The 21,086-nt window shown below is 41.9% G+C and overlaps 1 protein-coding gene across 21 annotated transcripts in view; it reads right to left on the bottom strand.

Moving 5' to 3' along the window:
• The window catches only part of epb41l3b (erythrocyte membrane protein band 4.1-like 3b), a 75,910-nt gene that overhangs the window by 49,713 nt on the left and 5,111 nt on the right, over positions 1–21,086 (bottom strand). For 15 of the 21 annotated variants that reach the window (XM_054755842.1, XM_054755931.1, XM_054755881.1 and 12 more), the window contains exon 1: positions 8,106–8,359. The exons of 1 other annotated variant lie outside the window; for it this stretch is intronic. The gene's annotated coding sequence lies outside the window, so the exon portion shown is untranslated. Of the gene's footprint in view, positions 1–8,039; positions 8,361–21,086 lie in introns of those variants that run through there. 5 more of the 21 variants (XM_054756014.1, XM_054755866.1, XM_054755908.1 and 2 more) reach the window with 2 other exon arrangements.

Genomic DNA, 21,086 nt, shown 5'->3' with positions numbered 1-21,086 from the left:
TTGAAACATTTACGATGAGTCGCTTCGTTAAAGGAGCTAGCTTTGTCTTGCCTTCATTTTCTTGCCGATCGATGTAATACATCAAGCGTCTATGGAATAACTGAGGCAGAGTAGAGCTAGGCAGAATCAATGCACACACGTGTCTCCCTGTTGAAACCAAGCATCCTCCGGGGAACCATTATACTTCTTCCGTTGCCAAGATAATTCAAGATTCAAGATTCAAGATTCAAGAGAGTTTTATTGTCCCAACAAAGCTGATCAAGTCGATATTCATGTCCAAAAACAGTCCAGTCCAAAAGCAAAAGTCCAGCTTTATCAGTGTATGGATACACATTACATCACTGTTGAATGACACCGAGCACCCTCCTGCAGGATGGATGGATGGATGCAATCTCATTTTTAAAAAAGTCCATTTCAGATGGACACACACGCACACGATGCTAGAAATTGGCTATGCTAGAAATCGGCTTGTGTCTCTTGCACAAACACACGCACACATGCTTATATGCAGAGGATGAGGAGCAGCCATCTGTGCTGAGTGCCATTAGCCAGCGTACAACACAGCTGGGCCCGTCCCTTTCACCCCTGCCCCTCACACTCAGGAGCCCCCAGAGGCGTGCGGAGGCTACATAACTGCTGTCTTTTTGACACGTATTTGTGCACCCCCCGCATGTCGAGCATATACACAGCGGTCCTCCCCGCATGGCCTCTAGGGCCAGACAGCTGCCACGCACAATCCCTGCTACTGTAATAGGAAACCATGTTGCTAGGTCTGGACATTTGGATTGAGATCCAGATCCCTAAAGTGCTTTCAAGTGGCCTGTCTGGCAAACAGGGGCAACTGTGGTATTGATGTATTCTTAAAAAAATGTTTTAACACATGTAAACACAAGATTATAGGGAGAATCTTCATTCTCAGTTTATATGATTCACTGACATTTAATATTACAACTTTAAAAAAGCATCTTTTATCTTTAATATTGTATAATGTTCTTATAATTATGACACTATTCCCATAATATTTTGACTTTATTCTCTTCATTACTTCAACTTTTTCTGCAACCTAATTTTCCAAAAATTATAACTATTCGTTGTTTTGCTTAATCCTTATACTGCGACTTTAAAAAAAAGTTTTCTTTAATAAAAAAAACTTTTCCTTTAATATGTAAACTTTATGCTCCTAAAATGACTTTATTACAAAATTATTCTCGTAAAATTACGACTTGTTTTCTTGTAAAATTACTGCAGATTTGTCAATTTTTGCAGATTTTTTTTTCTTGTTAAATTCTATTATTAAATTATTCAAGATTCAAGATTCAAGAGAGTTTTATTGTCATGTGCATAGTACAACAGCAGTTATACCATGCAATGAAAATCTTATTCTGTTCATTCTCCCAAGAAAAGAAAGAAAACAAATGAAAGAATAAGAACATAAGAAACATAAACACATAAACATATATACCAATAAATTAAGCAACAACAACAGAAGAGACATTAATACAAGTAAATAATACAAATAAATAAATAAATAAAGTGCTATGAGTGTGTGCGTGTGTTGCGTGCGGCGTGTGCGAGTGCTTCGTTGAGGAGCCTGATGGCCTGTGGGTAAAAGCTGTTTGCCAGCCTTGTGGTCCTGGACTTCAAACTCCTGTAGCGCCTGCCTGACGGTAGGAGTGTGAATAATGAGTGTTGTGGATGTGTGCTGTCCTTGATGAGGTTGTGTGTTCTGCGTAGGACTCTAGATGTATAAATGTCTTGCAGTGAGGGGAGGGCTGCCCCAACAATGTTCTGTGAGGTCTTGATCACCCGCTGGAGTGCCTTCCTATCACGTGTTGTACAGTTACCGTACCAAACAGTGATGGAGGCGGTAAGGACACTTTCGATAGTGCATCTGTAGAAGCAACGCAGGATTGTGGTGGACATGCCAAATTTCCTCAGTCTTCTCAGGAAGTACAGTCTCCTTTGGGACTTCTTCAGAATTTGTTGGGTGTTGTGAGACCAGGTGAGGTCCTCGCTGATGTGTGTGCCAAGGAACTTGAAGGTTTTCACCCTCTCCACCTCAGTCTCATCAATAAACAGGGGTCTATGCGGCTCCTTTTCCCTTGTTCTTGGGTCGATGATCATCTCTTTAGTCTTATCTGTATTGAGAAGGAGATTGTTATCACGACACTCTTCTGTATGATGTTTCAACACCACCAGTGATCAGTCCGATGACTGTAGTGTCATCTGCAAATTTAATGATGCTGGTGTTGTTCTGGGAGGCCACGCAATCGTAGGTGAAGAGCGTGTAGAGGAGTGGACTCAGCACACACCCCTGTGGGGTCCCAGTGCTCACAATTCTTGAGCTGGATGTGCGGTTGTGGACTCTGACTGACTGGGGCCTGCCTGTGAGAAAGTTAAACACCCAGTTACAGAGGGAGGGAGACAGGCCAAGTGTGAGGAGCTTATCTGTGAGTTTGTGGGGGCTGACTGTATTAAAAGCAGAGCTATAGTCTATAAATAGCATTCTGACGTATGTGTCCTGGCCCTGTAGGTGAGAAAGGGCTGTGTGGATGGCAGTGTTGACTGCATCATCCGTGGACCGGTTCTGGCGATATGCAAACTGTAGAGGGTCCACGGTTGCCGCCGGGATGCTCTTTTTGATGTGGGTCATGACTAATCTTTCAAAGCACTTCATAACAATAGGAGTGAGTGCTATAGGGCGATAGTCATTCAAGCAGGTCACGTTGCTCTTCTTGGGTACGGGCACTATGGTGGTGGACTTAAAGCAGGTCGGTACAGATGCTTGTGCAAGCGACAGGTTAAATATGTCAGCAAGCACATCAGCTAGCTCTGATGAGCAAACCCGAAGTGCACGTCCTGAGATGTTGTCTGGCCCTGCTGCTTTTCGTGGGTTTGTTTTGTTTAGAACCCTGCGCACATCAGCTGATGTCACCATGAGAGGTGAGTCCTGTGTGCTCCCCAGGTTCAGCCACCCTCTCTGCTCATCAGGAGTTTGGGTGTCAAAGCGGGCATAGAACTCATTCAACTCATCAGGAAGTGTGGTTTGGCTGGACGTGGCTACGCTACTCTGCTGTCGATAGTCTGTGATGTGCTGGAGCCCCGCCCACATGCGCCGAGGGTCTGAGGTGGAATAGTAGCCCTCCAGCTTCTGTCTGTACTGTCTTTTGGCCTCTCGTATGGACCTCCTCAGGTCATATCTGGCCTTTTTGTAGTCATCAGCGGTGCCCATGACAAATGCAGTCGAACGAGCACGTAGCTTAGCCCTTACATCACAGTTCATCCACTGTTTTTGGTTAGGGTATTTTCTGTAATACTTGGTGGTGGTAACAGTCTCTATACATGTGCTAATGTAGCCAGTAACAGCAGAAGCATATTCATCCAAGTCAACAGTACAATCTTCCCTCCCCGCTGCAGTTTTAAACACATCCCAGTTTGTGCAGCCAAAGCAGTCCTGAAGTACTTGATCAGTTTCTTCATTCCATACTTTAACTGCTGTACTTACAGGGGGAGCTTTTTTAAGAAGTTGTCTGTATGTTGGATAAAGGAATATAGAGATGTGGTCGGCCTTTCCAAAGTGGGGTCTTGGAACAGCCTTCAAAGCACCTTTCATGTTGCAGTAGACTTGGTCCAGGATGTTATTTTCCCTTGTGGGAAAGCTCACATGCTGGTAATATTTGGGGAGGACAGTCTTGAGGTTACAGTGGTTGAAATCGCCAGATATAATAAATACAGCGTCTGGGTGTTTGGTCTCGTGTTTATCAATGATGTCATGCAGGAGGCCTAGTGCATTAGCAGTGTTAGCTCGTGGTGGGATGTAAACAGCAGTTAAATACACAGCGCTAAACTCACGAGGTAAATAAAAAGGTCTGCATTTCACCATCAGCAGCTCAATGTCCTGCGAGCAGTACTTTTCCATCGTCTGTACGTCTGTGCACCACCGTTTGTTTACGTAAACACAGACGCCGCCACCTCTGTGTTTACCAGACGCTAAAGTCCGATCTCCCCGGTAAGCAGCAAATGATTCCAACTGGATCGCCGAGTCCGGTATATCCTCCGTCAGCCAGGTTTCTGTGAAGGTGAGGACACAGCATTCCCTGATCTCACGTTGAGCTGTAATCCTTGCTCGTAGTTCGTCCATCTTGTTTTCAAGAGAGCGGACGTTGGCTAGCAGCAGGCTTGGTAGCGGTGGCCTCGTCGCTCTAGCTTTTAGCCTAGCATGCAGGCCGGCTCGCTTGCCTCGTTTACGCCTCGGATGCTTTGCTCGCCGGGTATTCAGCTCACCAGGTCCGCAGGCTGCTGCGTTCTCCCGGCGCAGAAGAAAGGCAAAGTCTGAGAGGCTAAATGAAGGTTCATGGTGAACCCTGCCGATGTTCAAAAGTGTCTCTCTGTTGTAATGTACTGCGTGAGTGTGTTGAATGTCCAAAATGAACAATAAAATAGCAAAAAATAGAAAAACACGGGAGAGTGTCACAGAGACGTCTGCCACGGAGGGCGCCATCTTTGATTTTGTTATATATAAAATTATATATTAGGATGTGCGGCAGGCCAATAAAAAAAAAACAACCATGGGCCACAATGGTCTAGTGCCTAACAGATTACATGATTCATCTAAAGTATATATAATATATATAGTATAATATTGAAAGTATAAATAATGAAATAATTAAATAATGAATAAAGTAAATAATTACATAAATTATTTACTAAATAATGAAATAGTGAAATAATTATATATGGTTTTACATTAAATGAACAGGTATTTTAATTATTTAATAACACATTTAATTATTTAAAGATGTATATTGATTTAATTAATGACATATTTAATTATTTATTTATTTATTTAATTTTGTCCCATTTGGTCCTCCATAGTTTCACTGTAAACCTGTCTCTTCAGTTTACATTAGTAAGTACACCCATTGCTATGCAAAGTGCTTTTCACCACTTTAAAAGGTTTCAACTCATAAGAGAATAAAGAGTCAATATTGCAGTATTACTGCTTCTTTTCCAAATACAAAACAAAAAAATGGGCATGTTGCTGCACTTTACATCCTGCTGCTTAGCAAGGAGACTTCCCGGTCAAACAAGCCCAAGATCTGTTTTCTACTTGTGTGGGTTCAGCCAGGACATTTGTCAGCTCTGACACAGCAAGACCCATCTATCATGTGCACAAAGTACAAAGTCGTCCAACCGGCCATAAAAGCTCCTTAGCATGTGCACTTATCAACAAAATACCATAAAAATATCAATGAGTCGTCAAAGGGGCTCTGACTGTATACCTCACAAACATCCGCTGAACTTAACTGTGACAAAAAATAAAGTACACGACAGATGACAGGCTTTGATAATAACGCTCACATCATAAAGCCAAGGATCTGGGTTGTGTTTCCATCGTGGGCAGTTAAATTCGCCAAAAAAAAAGTCTTACGATGCTTTTTTAAACACGTACCAAAGCATACCGCTGCCACCAACATTCAAAAAAAGTGTACTAGAAAGTGTGATTGTTCAGGTCAAATATTTTAGGACCCTTTATAATGATAGTGCTCCATTGTGTTCCTCACTCATCATAGTCTATGGGCACACACAGTTTTATATATACTGTAGATCCATGTACAGTATATATTTAAAAAGCCAGGCCTAAGATGCTGCCCATTTAACAGAAAACCATGTGTCCATAACAAGGATTACTAACTAAATCTTTGCGGCTTGATGAAGAGCTAATGGCTTCTTAACCAGGGACCAGAAGGGATTGAAACATTTTAGGAGATTAGCTATAAGTAATCAGTAAATCAGATGTGACTTGATTAGCACAAACATGTCTGCTAAGGAGCATAACAGTAAGGGGAGAGGAAACTTTTGGGTGGTTTTGACTTCTGCCAGAAAGACGATGTGTCATCTGAAAGCACTCTGGTAGCCTGAATCTTGTTAAGACAAAATGCATGTAAGATTCTGAGCAGACACAAAATAAAGATTGTTCAAAATTAAAAGGGATTGGTCGCTTGCTGTTGCATCACCTAACACGAGCTACCCACCATGCATCTAATGAGACTAAATTCTAACTTTTGCAAGATAAAAGTGCTCACTGTCAGACAGCATTCATTCGATGTGTTTATCATCATTGTGGTTGTACTCCTGCATTCAGACTTAGTTACCGTTAGGCCTGTCACGATAACTAATTTTGCTGGACAATAATTGTCCTACAAATTTTTGTCAATAATTGATTTTATTGACAACATTTTTTACACCATTTTTTCATTATTTATATGGCAAAATAATGCAAGTACATACAATAAACTTTAATTTCTCAAGAGTATATAACATATATGTAATGTCAAGAGCTTTTAAATAAAATGTAAATAAAATTAACATAATAAATGACACAAAAAAGACAAAAAAACCCTAATGAAAATATAATGGACTCAGTCTCTTTTAGCAAAAATTGCACTTAAATAAACCTCACAATCATAACCAAAAACAATACAAAACAGACCCTGTCTCTGTTAAAGAAAAAAACTCACTCCAATAAAAAAGCACACACAATAAATACAATAAATATGGAGTATAAAGTCTCTCTAAACAAAATTGCAGTTGAATAAATAATAAACCTTGCATATTATTCCTCAACAGGAAGGCTTAACATACACTACCAGTCAAAGGTTTTACACATCCCAATTTTTCCAGTTATTCATTGAAAGTCAAGTAGCTCGTCAGGTGAAGTGCTGAAGTGCCAGGGGTTAAAAAAAGGTAAGGTTACCCAAATCTGAAAAATAACGTGTATTTGAGAATTACACGAAAAGGCCTGTTTCAGGGACCACAAAATGGGTCAACAAGTGAAAGCTGTTCTGCAGAAATGGAGGTCGACCAAGCCTTGGTAGTTTATGCAACTAATTCCTAGAGGTGTTTCAAGGTTCTGGAGTACTTACTACCTCCTCCGTCTGCACAAAAACAGTGTTCGTAGCACAAGTTTTTCCTCCAGAGAAATTGGAGTATCATCCCAGTTGGGAAAATTGTACAGGGTGGTTGTGTTTGAGATGCGTATATAAGTTGGTCGTATTGCCCTGCTTCGTCGTCACTACTTTCCAACACATGCAACATTGGTTCTTTGGTGTTTATGCGCTCATTCATTCAGGTTGAAAATGAAATATTAGCCCACTTATTCAAAAACTGCATGAGCGGAATTCTGTAACTTCATGAAAAAGAAAGGAAGTTAGCCAGCCTACCAGGAAGGCCTGAGAACTATCCATCTTTAAAGACATGAGTATGATGCCGGGAACAAAGTTCACAAAGGGACATTTTACACTTATCTCTGTTTAATTTGCGGCATTTTTTCTTTATTTATACTCTCTGTGATGGCAGATGTTATTGCATCTCAGACTATGCAGAGAAAAGACAAGAATCGTAACTGGTTGTGTTGTATCTCCACACTGAATTGCTGTTAAAGCAAAGTTGCCCCACAAAAAAATGGAAAGACTACTTCTATGTTGCAGCCCATTGTACACACACTCATTAAGCAGATGAATGCACAACAAAGCCCACAATGTTGGGAGTTTTTTGCCTTTCAGTGCAACTACAACAACAGCTCACTGTGTATCTCAAGCAGCTTGTCTACTGACTCCAGATCGGCCATCATCCCCGCTCCACCCGAAGGGGATGCGAGGATGCAGGACCAGAGGACCCACAGTGTCACCTCTGCCTGACCACGCCTACCGCACTGCAGATCAGAAACAGCCCACTGAGCCGTCTTGGGTGCCGAATACCTTACAAATTCCAACCTGTAACTTGTGTACAAACCACCCGGTAGCGTCATTTTATAGAACAAATGGTACGAAAAATTAATGGGCTTCAGCACTTTTGTCACTTGATTTGAAAACAAGCTAGCTCACCTTTCAGTGCAGACCAAGTCTCAACCTGAAGCACACAGCCGCTTATGCTAGCAAAACAACGTTAGCACAACGCCAAACTAGCTTTGTTTGAAACCACGTCAAGACGACGTTTAAGGCAAACACCACCACTGCACAAAGCGTTCCAAGAAGCACCTTTGAATGTGACGAGCACCCTTTCTGTGACGCCGAGTTAAGGCGATAAAAGTGATAAAAGGCTACCAGGCGAAGACGTCCTCGTAGGGCTGGTTACGCGGGTTCCCTTCGCCGTGCGTGGACTTGTGTTTCTTGACAGCGGTGCTGCTCTGCTGGCTGTTGCTGTTCTCCTTCTCCGCCCCGCCAGCCTTTCGCCGTCCTCTGTGCGTCCGAGTGGAAAAAACTTGCGTGCGCGTACCCACACAATTGCGTGCTCACGTAATTAATGATTCAAGGTGCGGCGCTGGTTTTTACCGGGAATAACGCAGCACAAGAGACAAGGAGAAGTGACGTCATCGAGTTTGCTCCTATACACATGGTGCATTCATTGCACAGATAAAAAAACGGAATACTTAAGACTGCTTGTGTACAGTGTTTATATGCACAGCACTGTGTTGATTGTTGTAAGTTTAGCCTCTTTCACGTTAGCAAGCCTATTTTACATTATTTGGCCAAATACATGCACCAAACAGCCACTTTATTAAGCACACACAAATGGCACACAAGTGAAAGAATCTAATGTATGGCTAATCAATGTATTTTCTTTCTGGTACCAGTACTCAGAGATGTTTCCAGCAACACTAGTTAGGACCGGATGTTATTTTATTTTCAAAAGACGAGCAGAATAACCATCACGGAATTGAAAACTTGTTCTTATAGTTACAGTATCACTTTATACCTCTACAGTAGTGCAATAAGGGATGCGCAAATGCTGAAGATGGAAATTAAATTATGCATTTCCACCCGATTTTTGCTATGTGGAGGCAAGATATGACCGGAAGTGTGTCCTGTAGCTTCATATAGTTTTGCAAGCTCTCGCAAAAATGCGTTTTTTTTTTTTTTTAGCCATCAATTTTTTTTCTCCATATCCCCTCAGGGGCTCTTTATGTTCATGAACACCAAACATGATAAAAATGTATCATCTCCCTCACTTGTTTGCTCCACTTTTGAGGGAAGATGCGCTCAAAGGCTTGCTTTTGAAGTTGCTGCATTTCATGACATCATGAAGGAAAAACTTCCTTCCTCATGGACGAGCCTACCCTCTGTATACACCCACTATTTCATGGAGGACAGCTTTGGAAAAAGGCTTCACTACACATTTTAAAATGCAGCCTGGAGCTCTGCCAAATATCAGTCAGCTTGGGATGTTGTAATGAGGGAGTTGTAAGCTTGATCACTTCTTTTTCCTCAGTGAATCGCACGGTGTTAAAATGTCAGCGAAATGTTAGCACTTTAGCATCACATAGCTACGCTAGTGTTGCTCAGGTTTGTGTCCTTCCCCACTCCTTCATGTTACTACGTTGTATGTGATATATGGCTTCTATTATGTTGGACAAGTGCACAGTTACAGTGGCTGAAGTACACAATAGCGCTTCTTGGAGACACACACTGTCTCAATTCCAGCATCAAAGCTCAATTTTGGACAATACATTTCTAATACGCTATTGTAGGATGTCTCACGCTTATTTAAAATGGGTTAATCATACTATTGTTAGAGCTGGCTAGAATTAAACTATATAAGTACTGTAGAATTAAACAATGGAAGCCCTGTTGCTTGAATTTCGACCAGACAGGTTGCTTGCCAACCTTATCTGCCTGCCACAGCTTGCACACATAGAAAGCACTCACACATACCCTTGATTGACATGACTTGGAGCTCGTTAGATGCAGACACATCGACACACACACCTCTTAGGAAGAGGTCAGGCCACTGCGAGGGCATGACCCAACTGTAGCAGGGTCAATTAAGTAATTGTAAATATGTTATTACTGTTATATAATTACATAAAAGTCTAAAATAATACCTGGTGTGTTCACATTGTCATATCATTAATGTGGAACATCAATAACGTCTAATGCGCTAATCAGTGTGACACCTCTCATTATAAGTTTGGGGCCACACCATTCTACTTGGTTCTAGAAATTTTATAATGAAACTTTATTTCATTATCCTTTCTTGTCTTGTGTTGTTGTAATCTGTGTAGGGGCACGCTATTCAACCACACTTTGACTGCATTGCTTTTATGTTACTCTCATCAGGTATGCTATTTTTGTCTCACTTAGAGTAGCGGCCCTTTTGTTCGTGACCTCCATGTTGCATTGTCTTTATGTTACTCTTATCAGTAAACAAAGTGCAGCAACCTGGGGCCTATTGCACAAAACTAGGATTCAGAAATCCAGGATAAATGACTGAGCTGAGCACAACCAACCCAAAGCAAGATCTAGGCTTAATTGGTTGCACAAACCCCAAGCCAGGATGAGTAGACACTGATTAATCAAGCCAAGTGAAACCAATCCCCGATCAGTGCGCACACACAGCTTACTTAAATAGACCCCTCCTGCCGATCACAGAGTCGCCGATTCACCATGGCAACGAGAACGGTGTACTTTTCCCCAACAGAAGCGGAAATCCTCAGACTCTTACGAGGAGGCAAAAGAGCAAAAACAAAGGAGAGGCAACACCGCCACCGTCATTAAAAAAAGAGAGAAAGCATGGCAAAGTATTGCAGAGACAATCTGCAATACTTTGTCTCTAAGTAGTGCACAAATACACACTCACTGCTCCCCTGAGACCATCATAACTACAATCCAAATAGCTAGTTAATGTTGTTTGTTGCTTATTGAACAAATCAAGAACAACGGTGTACACTAATATCTATGAACTCTTTGCTTTATTAGCATACCACCATTACTCACTACCGATTTCTGCTAGAGCGCTAGAGCGCTAAGTTATGTCAACATATTCCACTCTTCACTATCCCACTTTTGTGCAACCGGATCATGGGTAAATTGAGCTAGGATAACAAAGACATTCCGGCTTAATCCCTAATCCTAGTTTTGTGCAATAGGCCCCTGGTGTCTGTAGTCACTCGAACAACTTCATCCACAACGCAGCGAGATAAACACCACCAGTTACACAAGGATAGCATAACAGAGCAGTTACTTCCTAGTTTCGGGGCAGTTTTTTCTACCCTTTGTGACTTAAAGTGTTGTGTTGAATGCCTAGGCGCCGGGCTTTGTAATATCTTCCAGAGTGTTCACGAAATGATTTAAAACTGCAGTCCTTCTTATCTCTTTTTTCCTCTCTACACAGGAACAAAGAGACTGGTCGTTTCAACTAGGGGCTCGTCCCGGATTCCCTGGAGAGATTTACACTGTGATAGTTTTCTTCACAGTCAGCGACGGCAAAATCTAAAATAAAGGCTAAGCAGAAAACCTGTTTAAACAAATTTCTGTCTTTTGTACTTGACTGTAGAGGAGGCTTATTGTGAGTGATTACTTGATACTTTCATATAGACTGGAAGTTATTACTGAGTAGTCTAATGAGGTATTGAGAAAAGAGTTTTGAGAAATCAGAAAAGAGTATTGCACAAGAGATCTCTGAGATTGTTATTTTATCAGCGAAAGTACTCGTTATGTGAGTGGTTTAAAGGCCCAGGGGTCTTGATCAAACTCCCAAAAAGAACCACATATGGCAGGATGGTTTGAAACAGCTCCTTCCTGAGCCACCAACTTATCATGGTGGAGGAGTTTGGTGAAGGTGAAGAGGGGGCGGAGCTGTCAACCGATCACCACGAGGTGTTGAGTTGTCTCTGATGGTCGGGGAGGATGCCGTCAGACCTAGCAGGCCCAAATTCATTGTGAAGGTTTGCTAAGAACATCTGGCAGAGTGCCCTGTCAGAAGGAGTTTCAACTCTCACCTCTGGGAGAGCTTTGACCATGTTCTAAGGGCAGTTGTCATGGTGGTAGCCACAGAAACCGTTGTTGGCCACCAGTGGTGAGGGATGCCATCAAGCTGCCATCAAGAAGAAGGAGTCCTATTGGGCCTTTTTGGCCCAGGGAACTCCAGAGGCAGTTGGCAGGTACCAGCAAGCCAAGTGGTCTGCGGCTCTGGCGGTCACTGAGGCAAAAACTCGAACATGGGAGGAGCTCTGAGAAGCCATGGTGAACGACTTCCTGACAGCTTCAAAAAGGAGGGGGAACTCAGGAGGGGGAAGCAGTGCACGGTCAACACCGCGTTTGGTGGGGATGGTGTTCTGCTGACCTCGACTCAAGATGTTTTGGACCGGTGGAAGGAATACCTTAAAAACCTCCTCAATCCCACCGACATGTCTTCCAACGAGGAAGCAGTGCCTGAGGACTCCACAGTGGTTCTCCTACCTCTGGGGCTGAGGTTGCCGAGGTGGTCAAAAAGCTCCTCATTGGCTGGGAACCGGGGGTGGATGAGATCCTGCCGGAGTTCCTTAATGCTCTGTATATTGTGGGCCTGTCTTGATTGACACGACTCTCTCTCTGTTCGCAGCCGAGTGTGAAGCGGCTGGGATGAGAATCAGCACCTCCATGTCCAAGTCCATGGTTCTCACCAGGAAAAGGGTGGAGTGCCACCTCCGGGTCGGGAGTGAGATCCTGCCCCAAGTGGAGGAGTTTAAGTACCTCAGGGTCTCAGGGATGGAACACAAGATCAACAGGTGGATTGGTGCGGCATCTGCCGTGATGCAAACTCTGCATCAGTCCGTTGTGGTGAAGAGGGAGCTGAGCTGAAAGGCAATGCTCTCAATTTACTGGTCGATCTACGTTCCTACCCTCATCTATAGTCATGAGCTTTGGGTAGTGACCGAAAGGAGAAGATCGGGGTACAAGCGGCCAAAATGAGTTTTCTCCATAGGGTGGCTGGGCTCTCCCTTAGATAGAGATAGGGTGTAGGGAGTAGAACTGCCGCTCCTCTGCATTGAGCCAGATGAGGTGGCTTGGGCATCTGGTCAGGATGCCTCCCGGACGCCTCCCTGGGGAGGTGTTCAGGGCACGTCCGACTGGTAGGAGGCCTCGGTGAAGACCCAGGATATGTTGGAGAGACTATATCTCTCAACTGGCCTGGGAACGCTTCGGGATCCGCCAGGAGGAGCTGGACGAAGTAGCTGGGGAGATGGAAGTCTGGGCTTCCCTGCTTAGGTTACTGTCCCCGTGACCCGATCTCGGATGAACAGAAGAAGATGGATGGATGGGTTTGAAACAGATCCAGCGTTCAATGTTGAGGACGCGGGAACAAGAAAATATGTCTTTGTTTTGGTCGACTTGCACTGGGGCAACAGTAAATTAGTTGAAGGTTCAAATGTGAGTGGGAGTGGGGTGCTGGGAACTGACCCATGAATGTGAGGAAACCTAGCGGTGTTAACGTAATCCACTCTCTGTGCCGGAGGGTGCCAGAGTAGCCCACCTAGTTGCTGTCTTTAACGTGTACACTTGTGTGAATGTAAGATGATGAAGGATGGATGGATGAATGTCGAGGAGATTAGCTCCTTGGCTCCTTGGCACGGTGGACTCCCAACTTAAGGCATTTTATAAATGTTGTGAAAAAATGTAAAAAGATGGCATCATTGGCGATTTAGACAGTCCACGTTTGTCCATGCAACAAATAAAATGTTACCTACTGGCGCAAAACACAAAACAGGCTCTCAAACAAAAAGAATTACAAAGCAGTGGACTGTTCACTAAGGGAACGCTACAGAAAGAAGTGTACAAATTAAAAGACCATTGGAGGCTCATTTCCTGCAGAAGTGCATTGCTGCTATTGATGTGAAAAAGACACCCGATGCATCTATTGGTGAATATCCATCTCTTTATGCATCCAAATCACCGCCGACACCAACATCTACTTCAGGTCAGTACCCAGACCTGTCTCAATGCACTCCTTAAATGTCCCAAATTAACATAGTTCTTGGAGTCATTGAATGCACCGCCAACCCCACCCTTAAGGAGAAAGTAAAACTAAATGAAATGAAGGGTGAGGCAGGGGAGGAACCAGACTTAAAGGGTTTGTTTAAGGCACTAGCAAACCATGTGCAGGCGTGTGGGATCAGATAACAAAGAGGGAGATACTCATTCACTGTGTGTGAGATCTCACCTTGTACTACTGTGTGACGGGTGTTCTCTCTGCTCCTTTCGGTTCCAAATTCACTGCCTGTGGTCCCTCTTTGGATAAATTGCGATTTGTACGATTGCTCCACAACACTTACAAATTGCACATCATATCCGTTCCGAAATTCCCTGCCATTCACAAAATATCTGAAGAAACTCACACTACATCTGACAATTCCTGGCTTCACCTGGTTGAATTGACTACCAATTCTGTGACTAATAGTACTTGCATTGCCTGTGCTCTATTGAACCTAAAATCAACTGTTGCGCCGTCCATTTTATCTACTACCAAAAGTCCAGCCTGTCTTCTTAATTTCCTCGTGCAACATGATGTACTCCTGAATTGAAACCTTGATGTTAGAATTCTGTCACAACAGCTGGTTGGGAAACGTTTCTGGCCCTATTGAACTCCCCACTCCCGCTTTTAGCCATACCTGTCTTCGCTGCAACTGTCCTAGTGTCCAGAATAACACTCAATCTTGTTCCTGCGACCCAGTCGGCAAATTCCAGTTTTGCGACCTCACACGTCATTGGGAGCCCATTTGGAATAGCCGTTGAGTGCAGACCTCAGTTATATCGAATTTGCTCAAAGTTACAGTAAAACTGTACTACTTTGGATATGACAAGCTGATGGTGGAGCTGTGGAATGAGCCTTCCAGCACTTCATGAGTGTAGTGTTTGCAGACACATTATATTTATACTGCTACATGTTGACCAGTAGAGGGCACTGTGGGACTGCGAATGGGACAACAGTTGTGTGAGTGTGGAGCTGTATGATGCATGCGAGCAGACCTGGCGATTAAAGTCATAAATAACTAGTAGACTTGTTTATTCGACACCACCCACAGAACAATGAGGATGCCACCAGCCCGCATGCGCACAACGCCGCTCTATCAACGCTTGCGTCACCGCTAAACCAACGTTCGCTACCGTTAAACCAACACTAAAGCAACGGTGGCTTCAGCGGTGCACCTCTAAGACAACGCCCGTGTTTTCTTTTTTTTTTCTCATTTTGTGCGCGGTTACGAGCGGTGATGATTTTTTTCACCTCTCCAGGGACGCTACAGCAAAGTTCGGGCAGTGTGACCGGGGCTTTACTTCCCAATGACTTTCAAGTGCAGTGTCAGATCTCATCATTGGGTCGCATATTACCACGATCCCGCCACTCATAGGATAAACAACTGGGTAGCACAACCATTTGGTGGGACAGTTTGGGCATTCTTCAGTGTGTCCCTAATGAATTAAAATCAGCTGATGCCATAAAAGCGGGTCTCATGTCCATTACAATGTGCAGAAGCTCACCAATTTGACTTTACATGCAGTACACTCTCAATTAAAAGCTACTTCCGCCATGCAAAATCATATCGCGCTAGATGGTCTGCTGGCTGAGAAAGGGGGTATCTGTCAAATGTTCAGAGAATCGTGCTGTACCTTTATTCCCAACAACACAACCCCAGATGGGCCCTTCACCAGAGCTCTGGAGAGACTCAGGTTCCTCTCCAACTGTGTGGCCGCTGAGTCTGGAATTGCTCCAAACCCCCTTGCGGAGCTGTTTGAAGATGTGTTTGGTAAGTGCCGAGGCCTAGTCGCCTACGCGGCCATCTCAATAAAGATATTCACTGCTATGATGGTTTTGTGTGGTTGTTGTTGTCCTGTATTCGAGCTCTCATCCTTAGATGTATAAACAGTGTCTTGGGCCGCATTGACATCAGAGCCCCCCCGGCCTAGAGAGGAAGGTCTGCATTTTCTCCTTATGGTTGAGGGCCTCCATTTGACCAGCAATAATTTTTTTAATGTAAAATATTCTGTTTTTCTGAGTACCACTAGATGAAGCACAGCTTAAAAATCGGTGGTGTATGATGTTCTACCTGCTAAATTATGACTTAAATAAATAGAATAAAAAAAATAACTCAAATGAAACTGTTGACTCTCTTATGTGTATTTAGAACTGGGTAAAAAAAAATCATAAAAATTGAAAAATGAAATTCTGCCTATGAAATTAGTAAGCTAAATAGAAATATACACCTGTGTGCAGGTGTACCTAATGTTGTGGCCCGTGAGTACATAGAATGCTTTGGATTCCTTAGATTAGAAACCCGATGCAGATAAGACAATGATGATAAGACAAGGCTAAGAACCATTATAGACTTTTTATGAAGGACATGTGTCAGCTAGCTGCATGACTCCTGATGGGGGAAAGTGTGAGTGCAGAATCATCAATGCGTCCTCGCAGCGCTGACTCAGCACCATGACACACAACATGTGACCTGTGGACTTTGTTTAGCTTATGCGACCGCTTGAGTCCTCACTTTTTCTTCCTGTTCGCACAGCTCATCCTTGATCGTGTTCTACCTTGAAGCCACTCTTGTTGATATGATTTAGGCACAAGAATCAAAGTCAATTAACTGAGGGTGAAGAACTTCATCATGAATACTTGTACACAATTACATCAACGCACATTGCACAAAATAATCCAATTAAAAGCTAACATTCGTGTAGTCCCTGGGCTGTTGACTAAAAAGACTTTACATAGAGTAAATCCTTTATTAGCCACATAGTTTCCTATCGTCGCCGGGTGCATGGGCTACAAAAGCAGAGCAAATAACCGCGAAAAAAAGACATTAACAGCTGTGGCTGTAGGCAACCTCCTGACGTATATATCTTTTTTTTAATTAACTCCAAAAGACGGCAGTAGCTGAAATGTGAAATATCACCACAGAGTAGCTTTATCTACCTCTGTATGCACTTTCAAATGTTGATACTCGTGCTAGTTGAACTTGCCGTACTGTTGTTTAAAATGAACCAATCAGTGCGATTAAAGGGAGTTACAGTATATCCTGCCTCTTCCTGCTTTGAGTACACCAAGCATGTCCAAAGTTTTTTCGAGGGCCACATAATGAAAAATGAAAGGATGCAACTTTGCCATTTTGATATTTGTAAAGCAACACATGTAGATATGCTCAGAAGTCGGGGTGTAACAATTAGTTTTAATAACGATTTGATTTGTATCATGATTCATGGTTGCTGATACCATTCAAAGACGATATTGGTTCATTTAAAATGATACGATCTGAAACGACTCAGTAACTTTAAATAGATTCAGTAACTTTTAGCCAAAAATTCAACCAATGTGACTGTGAAATAAATACCTATGCAGGTGAAGTTTCCTAGATTCCCGTTGTTTTTTGTCAGGGAATCAGGTATAAATTATTAATAATGCTGACATACTTAAGAATAAATGATCAATGACTACAATTTTGTTAAAAATGCAATACAAAATCAGGATGAACAGATGGTGGTATAGCTCGCCATGCTGAATTATTTACTTTAAATAGTGCAATCCACACCTGCACTTTGAACCCAATGAGGGACATTATGCAAATTCCTAAGCAAATGAATGAGGTATGGCATCTTCAATTAGGTGTTGAAACTTTCTCACCTGTACAGGCCGATTGAAGCAGTGGCTTTTTTTGGGCTGATGATCCTCCTGATCAGAGCAGCCATTTGAAAGAACGGTGCAGCATCTAGCAAGAATACACTGACCGAATTTTTGCAGCGCACATATGTTAGGAATGTTACAACATTTTGAAATATGTAAAATCAAGTCTGTGATTAATTCTGTCTGATAAAACATGACTTGAACATGACTTCTCACTTCTCTACCCCAAGTATGAAATAAGTTAAAGCATTTTTATACCAGAAAATAGTGCCTTTGGTTCCCATTGCTTTAACATTGAGTCCAGACAAAAGCTGTGATCGACTCCACGATCGACTCCGTACTACAAAATATATCATAACTTGGGCTGTGACCTTTGTTTTAAAAGTCAACAGAGTAGCCATTTACATTTTTTAGAAAAAGTCCAGGGAAGAAAATCAAGTGTCATAAATGCTGCAGAAGCAAGAGAAGAAATGAATCAACTGTATTTCACAGGTCAACTACAACTCCCATGACCACCACATACCCGCAAGACAATGACGTCACCGACTCTAACGTTTACAGTCTTTATTATTAAAAGTGCTAAAAAAAAAGCACATCCATATAAAGCCTGCTGTGCTTAAATCCAATGCTTCATTTCCTAGTCTCGATGCAATCTATTGATTACCTTTTAAACAATGTTAGCTCGATATATGTCATCCTGAATGGAAACTGGAGAACCCAGATCGATGTAGTTGAATCGTAGGAAGATAAATCGATGCCTCGATGTAGTGAATGAAGTGTTACACCCCCACTAAGAAGTTATATTGACAAAACAGGAAGTCAGCATTAGTAGTAAATAGCAGTCACTTTATGAGAATAAAATTGAAGTATTAGAAGGATAAAGCCAGAATATTACCAGATAAAAAGAATGTAATTTTTCAAGAATAAAGTCGCAACATTCTGAGGAAAAATAATTATTGAAATTAAAACGAAATAATGGTATGGTATGGTATAATTTATTTCGAACATGCATACAGGTTACACTGGAAGAAGAAGGAGTAGGACGGAGTAGGAAGAAGCATAACGTATTTAATTCTACACCCTCTCTGTTTTATATCAATTGCTCATACATTTGTTCACTTCCTCTATTCAACATTTTTTTTTTTTGACCAAATCGGAAGTAACGTAAGAAAATGATCAGGATGTGTAACAATGTGTTACAGTAAAGTTAAAGTTTGTAGATGAAGAAATAATTTAACGTTCCCTCCACTCCTTTTGTTCCTGTTGATGTATGTCCATGTCCTTCCAACTCAAAGGTTCATGCCTTCAGCATCAAACCAAGTTTCTGAGATAGCAAATACTTTGAAGGGATTGTTGAATTGTCTCAAATATTGCTTGATGTTATTGTAGTTTCCATACATGCTTCTGCTGATGATATACTGTAAATAACTGACAATTTGTTGTCGAGTTTAATGTTAGGACCAGTTGAAAAATTGCTATAATTTGCATTTTGCACATTTGGATCTTAATGAGGTTTTAAGTAGAGCTACAATATGCAAAAGTAAGAAGGGGGAGTAAGACAAATAAACTGAAATAGGTTGTTTATCAGCTGATCAAAAGTTTAAGACCACAGGCTATAAAAGCCAAAATCTGCTCAAAATGTTCATTTTCTGTCAGGTATACACTGTCATGCCCTCCTGATGGCTAAAGCTAAGAAGCTTTCTCTTTTTCAACGTGGTCGGACTGTCGAGCTGCATGAGCAAGGCCTCTCGCAGCGTGCCATTGATACTGAGGTTGAGTGCAGTAAATCAGTCATTCTACATTTTTTGAAAGATCCTGAGCATTACGGAACAAAAAAGTGGTAGACCCAAAAAAAATCACACCTGCGCTGAGCTGGAGGATCCAATTGGCTGTCCTTCAAGAAACGGGGCGGTCTTCCAGCCCAATTAAGGCCCTTACTGGTGCCGCCTGCAGCGCAATAACCATCAGACGGCATCTGTGGGAAAAGGGTTTAAAAAACAGAAAACTAATTCAAAGACCTCGTCTCCTTCAACGCCACAAAACTGCCCATTTAGACTTTGCCAGGGAGCATCAAACATGGGACATTGAAAGGTGGAAAAAGGTTTTATTCTCTGATGAGAAAAAATGTAACCTTGACGGTCCAGATGGCTTCCAACGCTACTGGCATGACAAGGAGATCCCACCTGAGATGTTTTCTACCCGGCGCAGTGGAGGGGGGTCCATCATGATCTGGGGTGCTTTTTCATTCAGTGGAACACTGGATCTTCAGGTGGTGCAGGGTCGTCAAACGTGCAGATGTTACAGCGGGCATCCGTCATGACTGAGGGCCCTCGTCTGTGTGGTAACAGCTGGGTTTTTCAACAAGACAATGCTGCAGTTCACAATGCTTGCTTGACCAAGGACTTCTTCAGGGAGAATAACATCACTCTTTTGGACCATCCTGCATGTCCCCTCATTTAAATCCCATAGAGAACGATAGAGATAGGAGCGAAACGTCCGACACCTTCTTCACAGAAGTACAGATGATGTCTCAAGAAGCCTTTCCCTCGATGGACAACTCCTGTACGATTGAGAGCCTACACAGACGTAGAGGAAAGTTATAACTATATGGGAATAAAGTCCAAATGTTATGGGAATAAAGTCATACTTACAAAAAAAGAAAATTTACAAGAAGAAAGTTGGAATAGTTGACAAATAAAAAACTATAGAAATAAAAAAAAAAGAATTGTACCAACTGTAACTGTAAAAACTGTAGATTTAAAATAATAGTTAAAGTTATTAAAATATTAAGAAAAAAGTTGTATTGTAATAAGAAAAAAGTAGCAAATTTTATTATAGTAGCATGGAGTTGTAATATGCAGTATATATATATTTTTAAGCTATAATAATATGAGAAACAAAGAAAATAAAGCTCTAACTTGGGGAAAATTTGTTTGGGAAAAAGTTATAATATTATGGGAATAAAGTCAAAATATTATGAGAATAAAGTCATAATTTTCTGAGATTATTTAAGAAGAAAGATTAGATATTTTGAAAATTTAAAAAAAACATCAAAAATGGGGAAAAAAGTGCAAACAGTGGAGTTGATACTAATAATAGGCCTTTTCACATATAGAGTAGGACAAAGCTGAGATGCAATTTTTTCTTTACAAAATATAAAATTGTAAAATTTCATCCTTTCATTTTTCTCTGTGTGGCCTCACTGGAAAAATGTTTGGACATCCCTGAGCTATTCAAAATAATACTCAGCTTTTGACTGACAAGGTCATATTCATTGATTCATTCATCTTCTATGCCGCTTATCCTCACTAGGGTCATGGGTATGCTGGAGCCTATCCCAGCTGACTTTGGGCGAGAGGTCGGGTACACCCTGGACTGGTCGCCAGTCAATCACAGGGCACATACAAGGGCACATACAAATTATTTTGATAATTTGTTCATTATTAGTGGTCTTGAGCTGTACATACTGAGGAGTTTTTCTGATATTTTGACCCTTGTGTGTAGATAATATTCCAAATGAATATATTTTTTATAAGCCCCTTGCATTGCATTTAATTAAACTGTGCAGGTGTACCTAATCAAGCGGCATCTCTTTTAAAAGATAAAACAAAAAATAAAAATGTAATAAAAAATCAAATGAAAAAAAGTACAAA

The sequence above is a fragment of the Dunckerocampus dactyliophorus genome, chromosome 2 (assembly GCF_027744805.1).
Source record: "Dunckerocampus dactyliophorus isolate RoL2022-P2 chromosome 2, RoL_Ddac_1.1, whole genome shotgun sequence".
Classification (NCBI taxonomy): Eukaryota; Metazoa; Chordata; class Actinopteri; order Syngnathiformes; family Syngnathidae; genus Dunckerocampus; species Dunckerocampus dactyliophorus.
This window is presented reverse-complemented; position numbering and strand designations above follow the sequence as displayed.